The 10,504-nt window shown below is 46.8% G+C and overlaps 1 protein-coding gene across 4 annotated transcripts in view; it reads left to right on the top strand.

Moving 5' to 3' along the window:
• The window catches only part of Wdfy4 (WDFY family member 4), a 218,847-nt gene that overhangs the window by 6,336 nt on the left and 202,007 nt on the right, over nucleotides 1–10,504 (top strand). The window contains exon 1 of one of the 4 annotated variants that reach the window (XM_029469140.1): nucleotides 10,293–10,339. The exons of the other annotated variants lie outside the window; for them this stretch is intronic. The gene's annotated coding sequence lies outside the window, so the exon portion shown is untranslated. Of the gene's footprint in view, nucleotides 1–10,292; nucleotides 10,340–10,504 lie in introns of those variants that run through there. 4 annotated transcript variants of the gene reach the window in all.

Genomic DNA, 10,504 nt, shown 5'->3' with positions numbered 1-10,504 from the left:
GGGGAGGGGAGGGGAGGGGAGGGGAGGAGAGGAGAGGAGAGGAGAGGAGAGGAGAGGAGAGGAGAGGAGAGAGAGACTGGAGACAGTGACTGAGCTGGGATTCGATCCTCACCATACTTGATTCAAAGCCCGTGCACTCTGTATTTGGCCGATGCTCCCTCTGTTGGAGGACTAAGACGTCCTTCACAGTCACCACGGCAGAACTGTGAAGATTCTCTTCACGTGGGTCAGATGATTACCCAGACCATCCTTTAAGAATTCATAGTCTCAGATGATGTGAAGGAAACCAAGTCCCCGTGGCAAGGGTCTCTCTGCCAGCAGCAGCCCTCTAACAGTCTGAGCAGCAGGCTACTGGACCATGGCGGAGGCAGCTCAGGTAAAGGAAGAGGGTGATTCCTGGGAATTCAGCCTGATGACTTAAGAAAGATGACAACATATCATGTATTTATGATACAATGTAGGGGACTATCCAATCAAGCTATCTTACCTATCAGTTATACACTACGCTTGTATTGGAATAGAGCACGCAAAATACATTTTATCATGCTTCCTTTTTCAACACAATTGGAAAACGTTCTAAATACATGTTGACCAAATTTTAAAATAACACTTTAATATCATTTTAAAAAACACATAAGACATCCTTAAGGCTCATTTTCTTCCCAGGTCATCCTCTGCCCTTCCCTCCCCCCTCTACTTAAGTCTCCCTCTTCCCTAGTCAGCGTTCCTCTTTGTATCTTCAGAACTACACTGCGGCCCTCCCTGAAGGCCTTCCCTCTCCCACCATCCATATTTCCAGTTTCCTGGATTCCATAATGGATGGTTGAGGATGGTGAACTTTTAAAAATATTTCTTAGCCATTTGTATTTTGCCTGAGAACTCCCTGTTCAGTCCCACAGCTCACTGTTATATAGAATTCCTCTGTCAGATGTCCATCCAGCAAAGCTTCCCTCCCATTCTCCAGGCTGCCTCTTCAGTCACTTACCTGTTTCTGCTGCAGCAGAGAAGAGTTTAACTCCATGTAGTCTGGTCTCATTTCCTGGGCAGTTGGGTCCGACTCGGGAAAACCCCCACCTGAACCCATATCCCGATGTACTCTCTACTCTTTCTTTTAGAGGTTTTAGAGGTTCAGGTCTAACACAGATCTTTGACCCAGGTGCAATTGTGCAGGGTGAGAGGTAAGGATTGGGTTTCATTTTTCTTCAGGATGAAATCCAGGTTTCCCAGCACCATTGTTAAAGGTGCTGTCTTTCTTATAGATTAAATGACACAGCCAAGCTCCGATACTCGTCCTTGTTCTATATTTTCTAACCTTTGAAAAGGCTGCACACTTTAAGTGTAGATTTCCCTACAATAACTTATTTGAACATGTGCATACTAGAGTAAGGATCTCCTGCCTTTCTTGTCATTTAATGAGGCCATGAAAACAAACTTCAAACCCAGCTATGGTTTCTATTTACCAGGTGGCACAGATAATTGAGATAGATGGCTGCTGTTTGATTTGGAACAGAGTAATAAACAGAACTTTGGTCTTTTGCTATATTTCTTCCTTTTCAGCTCCCCCCTTTCTCAACATTCTCTGAGCATTAGATAACGTTAAATAAATGGCACATGATTTTCACACTACTGCATTTTACTGAATGCTGAAGCACATTTTTGACATCATTGTCTCTGGAAAATCATTATTGAAAATCTGTTGGATCTTTTTAGTACGAAGAAAGGTGCTATTAGCACAAATAAATGTGCCAAATTCTCATGATATAGTCCACAGAACTAATAAAAAAGTTTAACAAGCTGAAAAAAAAAGGTGCTGTCTTTTCTCCAATGTGGATTTTTGATATCTTTGCTAAAGTTCAGCTATCTGTAGTTACACAGAGCTATCTATGGGTCCTCTAGTCAGTTTCACTGATCTCTCTCTCTCTCTCTCTGTGTCTCTCCCTTTCCCTCTCTCTCTGTCTCTCCCTCTCTCTCTATGTGTCTCTGTTTGTCTGTCTCTCTCTCTCTCTCTGTGTCTCTTCCTCTCTCTCTCTCTCTCTCTCTCTCTCTCTCTCTCTCTCTCTTTCTCTCTCTCATATAACTTAACATCAACGATTTGTCCAGCAGCATTTTTATTGCTCAGGATTGCTTGGACTACTTGAGGTCTTCTGTGCTTCTCTATGAATTTTATGATCTCATTAGAGAGATTTCTTTGTGCAGTGGAGGTGTGGTTATTGAAGAAACTCACAACTGATCAAAGTGCGGAGCATAAGTGTCTGTGGAGTGTTTAGCCATAACTGGGGCCTCTCTATTACATGTCCCCAAGGCTCAGGGATCCCCCGACGAACGAACAGGGGAAGAAGGATTGTAAGAGAACGAGATCTGGGAGGATCAGAGCGAGCCAGTGTCTCCTGGATACAAGAGGAGCACAGCATTCGTGAGCCCACAGCAGCTGTAGTTGCTGGTACAAGATGAAGCCAGTGAGCAATTTGGCACACACGTGTGTGTGCGTGCATGTGTGCATGTGTGTGTAATGTCCGTAAGCTCTGACCCCTGAGTAGCTATGGACAGCTGATGATTCCTGGGGGAGAGAGAGAGTCAGTTTTCTTTAAGGGCATGACTCTTGGTAAGACTGCCACACTCCAGTGGTTGTGCCACATCCAGGAGTATATGGGCACCATGGATATCGGATTATAAAAAATAAAAGAAACATACAGAAAATTGGAGTGGCATGAGGTGTGAACATAATCAAAACAAATTGCATGAAATTCTCAAAGAATTAATAAAACATATCTCCAAAACCTTTGAGATAGTCAGTAATGCATAAGAGTATATGCACATGGGGGAGGGGTGTGTGTGCTGGAGGCTGGCTGAAATGTATAGCATCAATAATGTCTACCGGTGTCACAGTGTCACAGTGTCCACACCTCTGTCCCTGGCTCCCTGGGACCATAAATTGAATAAAAAAGAGAGGCCCCAGGTGTAGCAGGTGAGATTAGGTTAATGTAACCTAGACAGGGTCAAAGGCTTTGTAGCTCTGCCCCCACCACCACCAACCCGTGTCTCTGCCTTGAGAACACATGCCTTTTAAAAGAGGAAAGGGATCCTTTGGCAGAGGTTTTCCTTCAGGCTGGGGTGAGAGTCAGGGGAGATGGGAGTGGGGGCGATGAGATGGGGGTGGGGGGAGATGAGATGGGAGTGGGGGGAGATGAGATGGGAGTGGGGGGAGATGGGAGTGGGGGGAGATGAGATGGGAGTGGGGGGAGATGGGAGTGGGGGGAGATGAGATGGGAGTGGGGGGAGATGGGAGTGGGAGGTGGAAGTGGAGGTTAGGATCTATGCTTGAGCAGCAGCTCTGAAGGAAGTGGGTAGAGCCGCCTAGGTAGCAGTGGTAAGGAGAGCTGAAAAGCCTTCGGGGAGAAGACATCCTCTACCCAAGGATGGGTGGGTAGGGACTTCAGAGCCACTACCCTGCTACCAGCTTGCAGAGGCAGTTCCTTTCATGGACCTGTGGGATGAATGCCCAGGCAGAGCTTGGCAGAGGAGAAAGGAGACCTGTGCCCTGCAGAATAACTGTACCTCTCCTCTTGGCAAGAAGAGTATCCTGATAACCTGCCCCAAACAGTGCTTTTATACCAAGAAAGCACAACTTAACATGCCTGAATAAATTGATTTTTTTGATATGGTTTGATATGATTCGTTCCCTAAAACATGTTAATGAAATCACAGTGATATTTCATAATTGATGCCACAGTGACATTTCATAATTGATAGAAACCTATTTGAGGAAATGTAAGCCCTGGAAAGAAATTCTTTTCGTGAGTCATGAGAAATGGGGGAGAAATTGAGAGAGCCCTTTGTATTACAGTCAGTGTGGTAACTCCAGTTGTGAGGAGCTGGGATCTGGAGAGGGAGGGGTTATCTCTGGTGCCCAGAGGACAGCTGTGGTCAGTCTGCTGCAGGGATGGCTGTGTAGAGGTAGAGGGTCATGATGGGTAGGCGTGGAGAGTTCCTTCAGCCAGATTCCACTGGGGACAGTGGAAATGAAGCAAGGAAGATAGTGGCTCAATATTGCCTTAGCTTTAATGCTTGGGGCAGTTGCTGGAGGATATGGGAAGCCATGAAAACATTTGAGTGAATAATTTAGGCACATGATAGATCCATGTCCCTAAATCTGACAGTGTAGGGTGGAGTAGCAGTCTGTAGGCAGCCAGGCTTGCTATGACAAGGTGAGGGAAGAGCTATAAAGTACTGATGGGCAGTGTAGCATCTGCCCCTAGCTGCCTGGACACACCCCACTTGGTTAGCACTGTGTGGGTCCCTTGGCACCTCCCGTTCGTTTCTCTTGGGTCCCACTCTGCTGTGCACATAGAAAAATTAGGTCTGGTTTAAGAAATATTCCCGACACATTAACAAGTTCTCATGGGAAACTTATTGTGGTTAAACAATCATTCGTCTCTCAGAGGCTGAAGTCCAGGAACAGTAGGAACTGTTGGCAAAGCAGACCTGCACGGGCAAACAGCTACTTCTATTCTATAACTATACTTCTAATAGAGAACATCTATTCAAGCACTACAGTGGTGGTGGGGTGTTATAGGTGGGAAAGTGAATCATAGAGGTGGGGAGACTCTGCCCAAAGCTGAAGTCCCACCATGTTTGGCCAAGAAAGCATCACGGGTAAAAGTTGCGCCAGAAGTGTCTGTTTTTCTCATTGAAGAGTTTTGAGAAAGCAGCATCCCCAGGCCCAGGTTTGCTTGGTGCAATAGAGAAGCACTCTCTTCCAGCGTTAAAGCTACAACTCCCAGTGACTGCGGAGGGTGGCTCTCGTTTTGCGGTATGTTTGATGACTCCCCATGGTGGTTTGGCCCATGATTCGCAGTGTTTCATGATCTCTGAGAATTAGGAGGTACTCAGTTCTCAGAAGTTGAGCATGTGAACTCCCAGGCACACCTCACCATTCAGCCTTTCTTCCCCTGAGCTCTGAACAAGTTATATGGCATGTCGAATAAGCGAAACAGAATGGATGCATAACCACCCAGGCAATCTAGGGAGGTCCCAGACTGGTGACGTCAGAGGTATACGCATTGTGCTTCTCACAGAGGGTGACAAGTAAGATGGGGACAGCTGAGTCTAGAGACCTGTGTGACATGCTCCTGCTTTCTGCCCTGCACCTACCCTATGCATAGAAGCAGACACATGTCGGCCTCCCCCATGCTGCCATAGACACTGTTCTATCTCTGTGAAGAGACACCAGGCAACTTATAGAAGAAATTACTTAATTGGGGACTCACAGCTTTAGAGGGTGAGTCCATGATGACCATGGTGGGGAGCATGGCAGCAGACAGGCATGCATGGCACTGGAACAGTAGCTGAGAGCTCATATGTGAGTTACAAGGAGAAGGCAGAGGGATGGTGGTGGGTGAGAAGGGGGTAGGGGGGAGAGGAAGAGGGAAAGAGGGCAAGAGAGATTATTGGGAATGGTGTGGGCTTTTGAGACCTTAAAGACCACCTCAAGTGACACACTTCCTCCAACAAGACCACACTTCATAATTCTTCCCAAATAGTTCCACTACCTGGGGAAACATTCAGACATGCGCACCCATGGGGCCATTCAAATTCTAATCGTTCCACATACTTTCAGTTTCCCCAACTGGCTTACTTCTGGTCTTGATTCTTCAGAGATCTCCTCTGCCTCTTCTCCTATCTCCTACTGTCTTACCAACCCCACATCACCCCAGACTGACAGCTCCTTCTCTCAGAGTAGACTCTGCCTTCCTCCCAAGGCTACTTCCGGCTTTGTATTTGAGCACCACTTTCCCTGACTCCTGTTCCTGAGGCTGTGCACAGTAGGAGACTAGGTCTGGGCCCTCAGAAGCCAGCAGAAGGCTTCAGTAAGATACCTAACTCTTTCTTTATTGAGATCACCCCAGAGAAGACTTATGAGACTAGGGCCTGTCAGCTAGGTATTCTCAGCCTATGTGTGGCCCTGGCTGCTGCAGGCCTCCTCTGCTCTGGTTTCTTCCTGAGAATCAGAACATGTTCTCAAATGCTCACCCTGCCTGGATGGTCTGTCTTCTTTCCTCAGCTACACATCTCAAGAGGGGAACTGTGGTCCAGCATGGCACTCAGAGCAGCCTTTTCAGATCTCCATGATGTACTCAGACTGGACTACAGGCCAATCCATGTCTTTGCCCAACATCTATGACACTGGACTTTGAGGTGTGGATTTAGATGATGGTGTTCCTTCCTTGACCAATAATCCTATAACTCACCACGCAGAGTCTGGCAAGGAGAGTTTAGTCCATTGACGTAGGTTGCAAGGGAGTGACTAATGCCAAATGTGCTGGGGCCACTGGAGGGAGTGGGGTTCCTGTTCAGAGCCTGGTTGACTGTGGTCTTACCTGGGGTCATGAGCACTTGGTAACAGCTTTGAAAGATCAGCCTGGAAATCCCTACAATGAAGCTGGCAAGAGTATCCAAGGAGGTCCCAGGCATATTCCTTTGATGGTTGACCGCTGTGCCAAGCCAGCCTGAAGTGAAGGTGGGGGAGGGGTAGCTACAGCCTCAGTGGCACAGGGGTTTGCCTTTGATCCTAGTGCTTGCTAGCAGTTTGGTTTCAGATCCATCAGTTCCCCTCTGGAGTCAAGAATTCTCAGTCTTGCACAGCCCTCCAGACAATGGGAATAATGACCCTTGATTAGTAGATTTTCTGTGTTTAGAGAACACTGGCCACCCTGTTAGAAGACCTGAGGCAATGTTTTCTAAGACTCAGTGAGGCTAAGCAACATGCCAGCTTCTATGGTGAAGAGGCTAATGGTTAGGAGCTGGAGCTATTGTCATCGAGCTGTTCCTAGCTTATGCCATAGCTAAGCATCAGGGTCTCAGCCAGGGAACCAGTCCTTGGCCATTTTTGGCAATGTGGAACTTGATACACATACCAAGATACAAAGCCAGCCCCTTCTGCAGGATATGGAGAGTTCCTGTGTTCAGTTGCTGTTGCAAAAACCACAGAGGTGTGTGCATTGGCCTTAAGTGCATTGAGGTCTGGAATTAGAAAAAGGAAGTCTTGAGTCTTTATAAGTTTCTGCAAACCTCTCTGGTTCCTGACAAGGGGGGCCTACTTAGTCTTTAGGGGAATTCCAGAGCTTCTGAGAACAACCTGAACTGCATCCCTCTTCGAAGGCCTGTGAAGCAGATTGTAGGGTCCTGGCTCTGCCGTTCTCTTCCAGGGTACATATGACACTTGGCTTGGGTAGGAACTGGGAATTCTTGTTCCCTGCAGGGGTGTGGGGAAGCACCAAGGGGTTTTATGGAGTCACCTGAGAGGTCAAGTCCTGAGGTGACCTGGTCCTTGCCTTGTTCCACCTGAGACCCTAGATGTGCAGAACCCCTTATGCAGCGCCCCTGGGATCCTCTTGCCTTGCTTCCTCCCTCTGCTCTTTGGTAAGGCCATTTGTTCCATCAACTTCTGATGTGTTCCCTGATATCAGTTTATAGTCTGGGGGGCAGTATTCCCATTTCGGGTATTGCCCATTTTCTTGGTGAACTCTCAGATTCACTTGTACATGGCTTCGTGACATCCATCCAGACCAGCTCCTTGCTGGAATCAATTCTGAGACCTAAAAGACCCAGTGGCCAGGCCACGAGGAAGTGACGCAGGAGAGAAGTGGGGTCTTGGGTGGGATTGGAACATTTTAACTTGCTTTGGTGCTGGACCCTAAAGACTAATTAAATATCACACTGCAGAATGAAGGATGCTGGTGTTGCCTGAAGGCTGTGGGCAAGAGAAATGGGTGTCAGGTATTTGCGTATATACAAATAGATACATATATACACATTTGCATAGGTAGCAAATATGCAGTTCTGAAGTAGCAATGAAAATAACCTTATGGTTGGGTGTTAATACAACATGAGGAACTGTATTAAAGATAGCAGTGTTAAGAAGGTTGAGAACCAGCCGGGCGTGGTGGCGCACACCTTTAATCCCAGCACTGGGGAGGCAGAGACAGGCGGATTTCTGAGTTCGAGGCCAGCCTGGTCTACAAAGTGAGTTCCAGGACAGCCAGGGCTACACAGAGAAACCCTGTCTCAAAAAACAAAAAGAAGAAGGTTGAGAACCACTGCTTTAGACGAGCTTTTCTTAGAGCACCTGAGTGTCAAAGAATGATAAGTCACATCTCACATCTTGAAAGGGTTACCTGCCTCTAACTCAACAGAAATTAAAGAATGGCAATAAAATCTCTCCATCTCTCTCTCTCTCGTTCTCTGGTGTATGTATATGTGAGGGTGGATGTATACACATGTGTGCATGGATGCCAATGGTTGACATCGGGTGTCTTTCTTGACTACTCACTATTGCATGCTTTGAGATTGGATAGCTCATCAAAGCTGAAGCTCATTGCTTGGGCTATGCTGGCTATACAGTGAGCTCCAGAGGTCTACTGCTATCCATCTTCCCAGCACTGGGTTACAGATGTTCACTGCTGCTTTGGCTTCTATATGGATGCTAGGATGGGACCTTGAGTCCTCCTATTTGTGTGGTAGGCCATCTGATTGATCCACTTCCCCAACCCTAGAAATGTTTCTTTAGCAGCAAAAACACCAACAACTCAAGTTTTTGTAGGATCCAGATGTGTCCATCCAAGATGGCAGCTTGGGGGCAAGAGGCAGGACATGCGAGTGTTTTATTTACTTTTGAAACTGCATGAGGGCATTATTTCTAGTGCTTCTTTAACCATTGTACTTTCTGAGCACAAGGCCCACCTTCGAAAATTAAACAAACAAACAAACAAATCTTTGAATGTTGTGTGTAGGGTAAATAAATGCCTTGTTCTGGCCCTGTCTCCAGAGACTCCTCCAGTGGCCTCTACCCCAAACTGATTCCTTTTCTCTCTGAGTAGGAACAAATATGAGAGCTTACCTATGGCACTTACTTCTTGGTAAAGAGACCACAATGGCAGCTTCCTCTTGATGGTTGTTACCCTGACCAACCTCCTGGTTTTCCTTCCCCTGATAAACAGAACTGAAGCAGACACAGGTAAGAGCCAAGAGGCAGAGGGCTGTGGCCACAGCTCTATATCTGAGTCAGGAGCTCATTTCACGGGTCCGTATTTGTGAGACACTTCTGTTTCTCCACTGGCTTGGTGTGTTCCCCCCCAGTGTGAGTCAAGTGTTTCAGTTCAATAAACCCAGCTTCTGCACCCAGAGGGGACAGGACACACGATGTCTGCTGTGTGTTTAACCCCATGTCTTGCATTCTTTGCCATTTTTTGTAGCTAGACAGTGTCAGTCTCACTTTGGAGCCTTGGCTGCCCTAGAATATGCTAGGTCAATCAGGGTGGCTTTTAACTCACAGAGCTCCTCCTGCCTCTGTCTCCTGAGTGCTGTGACTAAAGGTGTTCATTGTCATACCTACCAGGCTCACACATGCTTTTCCAACCTGTGGCTTTGTCTTTCTGCTGTTTATTCCCAAGATGAGGTTCTCTGAAAGTGCTGGTTGGCAGACTCCATGAGTCTGGTCACAGCACAACTGATCCATGGGATGGTAGCCTCTCAGTAGGGCTGTGCTTTGGTTGACTCTGTTCTGGATATGGTACAGCACTGTAGGCATAGCAGTTTGAGTGTCTCTTGGTGTTTGGGGAAAGCACGTGGAAATCTTAGACTGATTAAAAAGAACATGTTCCAAAAAGGGACACAGAGGGAGCATGTGTGTGCATATATGTGTGTGTGTTTGTGTGTGTGTGTGCATGTTTATGTGTTGCACAATCAACATGGAATTCTTCATTGGCTCAAGCATTATTTCATGTACTTAGTTAAGAACATATTATGTTTAAGCGTAATACTCCTTAGATATGTTTCCATGGAAAGTAGCTGAGACCCCTACAGGAAGCAAGAGGCAAGAACATGCTGGGATCTGACAGTAGAATAGCATCTATGGAGGGCTCTGAGGGTGCAGGCTAGACAGATGGCACCCACAGCTCCTCCCTTTGAAGCACACACAGCCAGAAACTACAGGGAGGAGTTTGTTTCCTGTCTGTTGTGCTTGTAAAGTCAGCAGGACTTGAAATCAATGGTATTGGCAGAGTGGGAGACAAGAGGAGACATGGGAGTGAACAAGATCAAAGTGTGCCATGCACATGTGCAAAAGTGTCAGAAGGGAAGCCCTAACTTTGTAAAATGAACACAGGCTAATAAAATAACTGGGGTTATCCAAGACAGCACACTCTTGGGCCCTGTGGAGGCATGTGCTGAAAACAGAACGGAAGGCCTAGAACACTGGCTGACTTAGAACTGGCTGTTTCCCTTTTCGACATTTAGGAAAGCATCACGGTTCATCATTTAGATGGGAAGACTATCTTCAATGGTGAGTAGTTGGCCTAAGTGTGTGGCATCATTAAATAAGTGATGGACATCACTCTTCAGCTGTGGCAGTCTCTGTGACCTTCACAGCCAGCAGAGAGATGATCTGTGAGAGCCAAGTAGGCAGTTTGATTCAAAATGGCTCAGTAGCTGGTGTTGGTTTAAACTT

The sequence above is a fragment of the Mus caroli genome, chromosome 14 (genome assembly GCF_900094665.2).
Source record: "Mus caroli chromosome 14, CAROLI_EIJ_v1.1, whole genome shotgun sequence".
NCBI classification, from domain to species: domain Eukaryota; kingdom Metazoa; phylum Chordata; class Mammalia; order Rodentia; family Muridae; genus Mus; species Mus caroli.
This window is presented reverse-complemented; position numbering and strand designations above follow the sequence as displayed.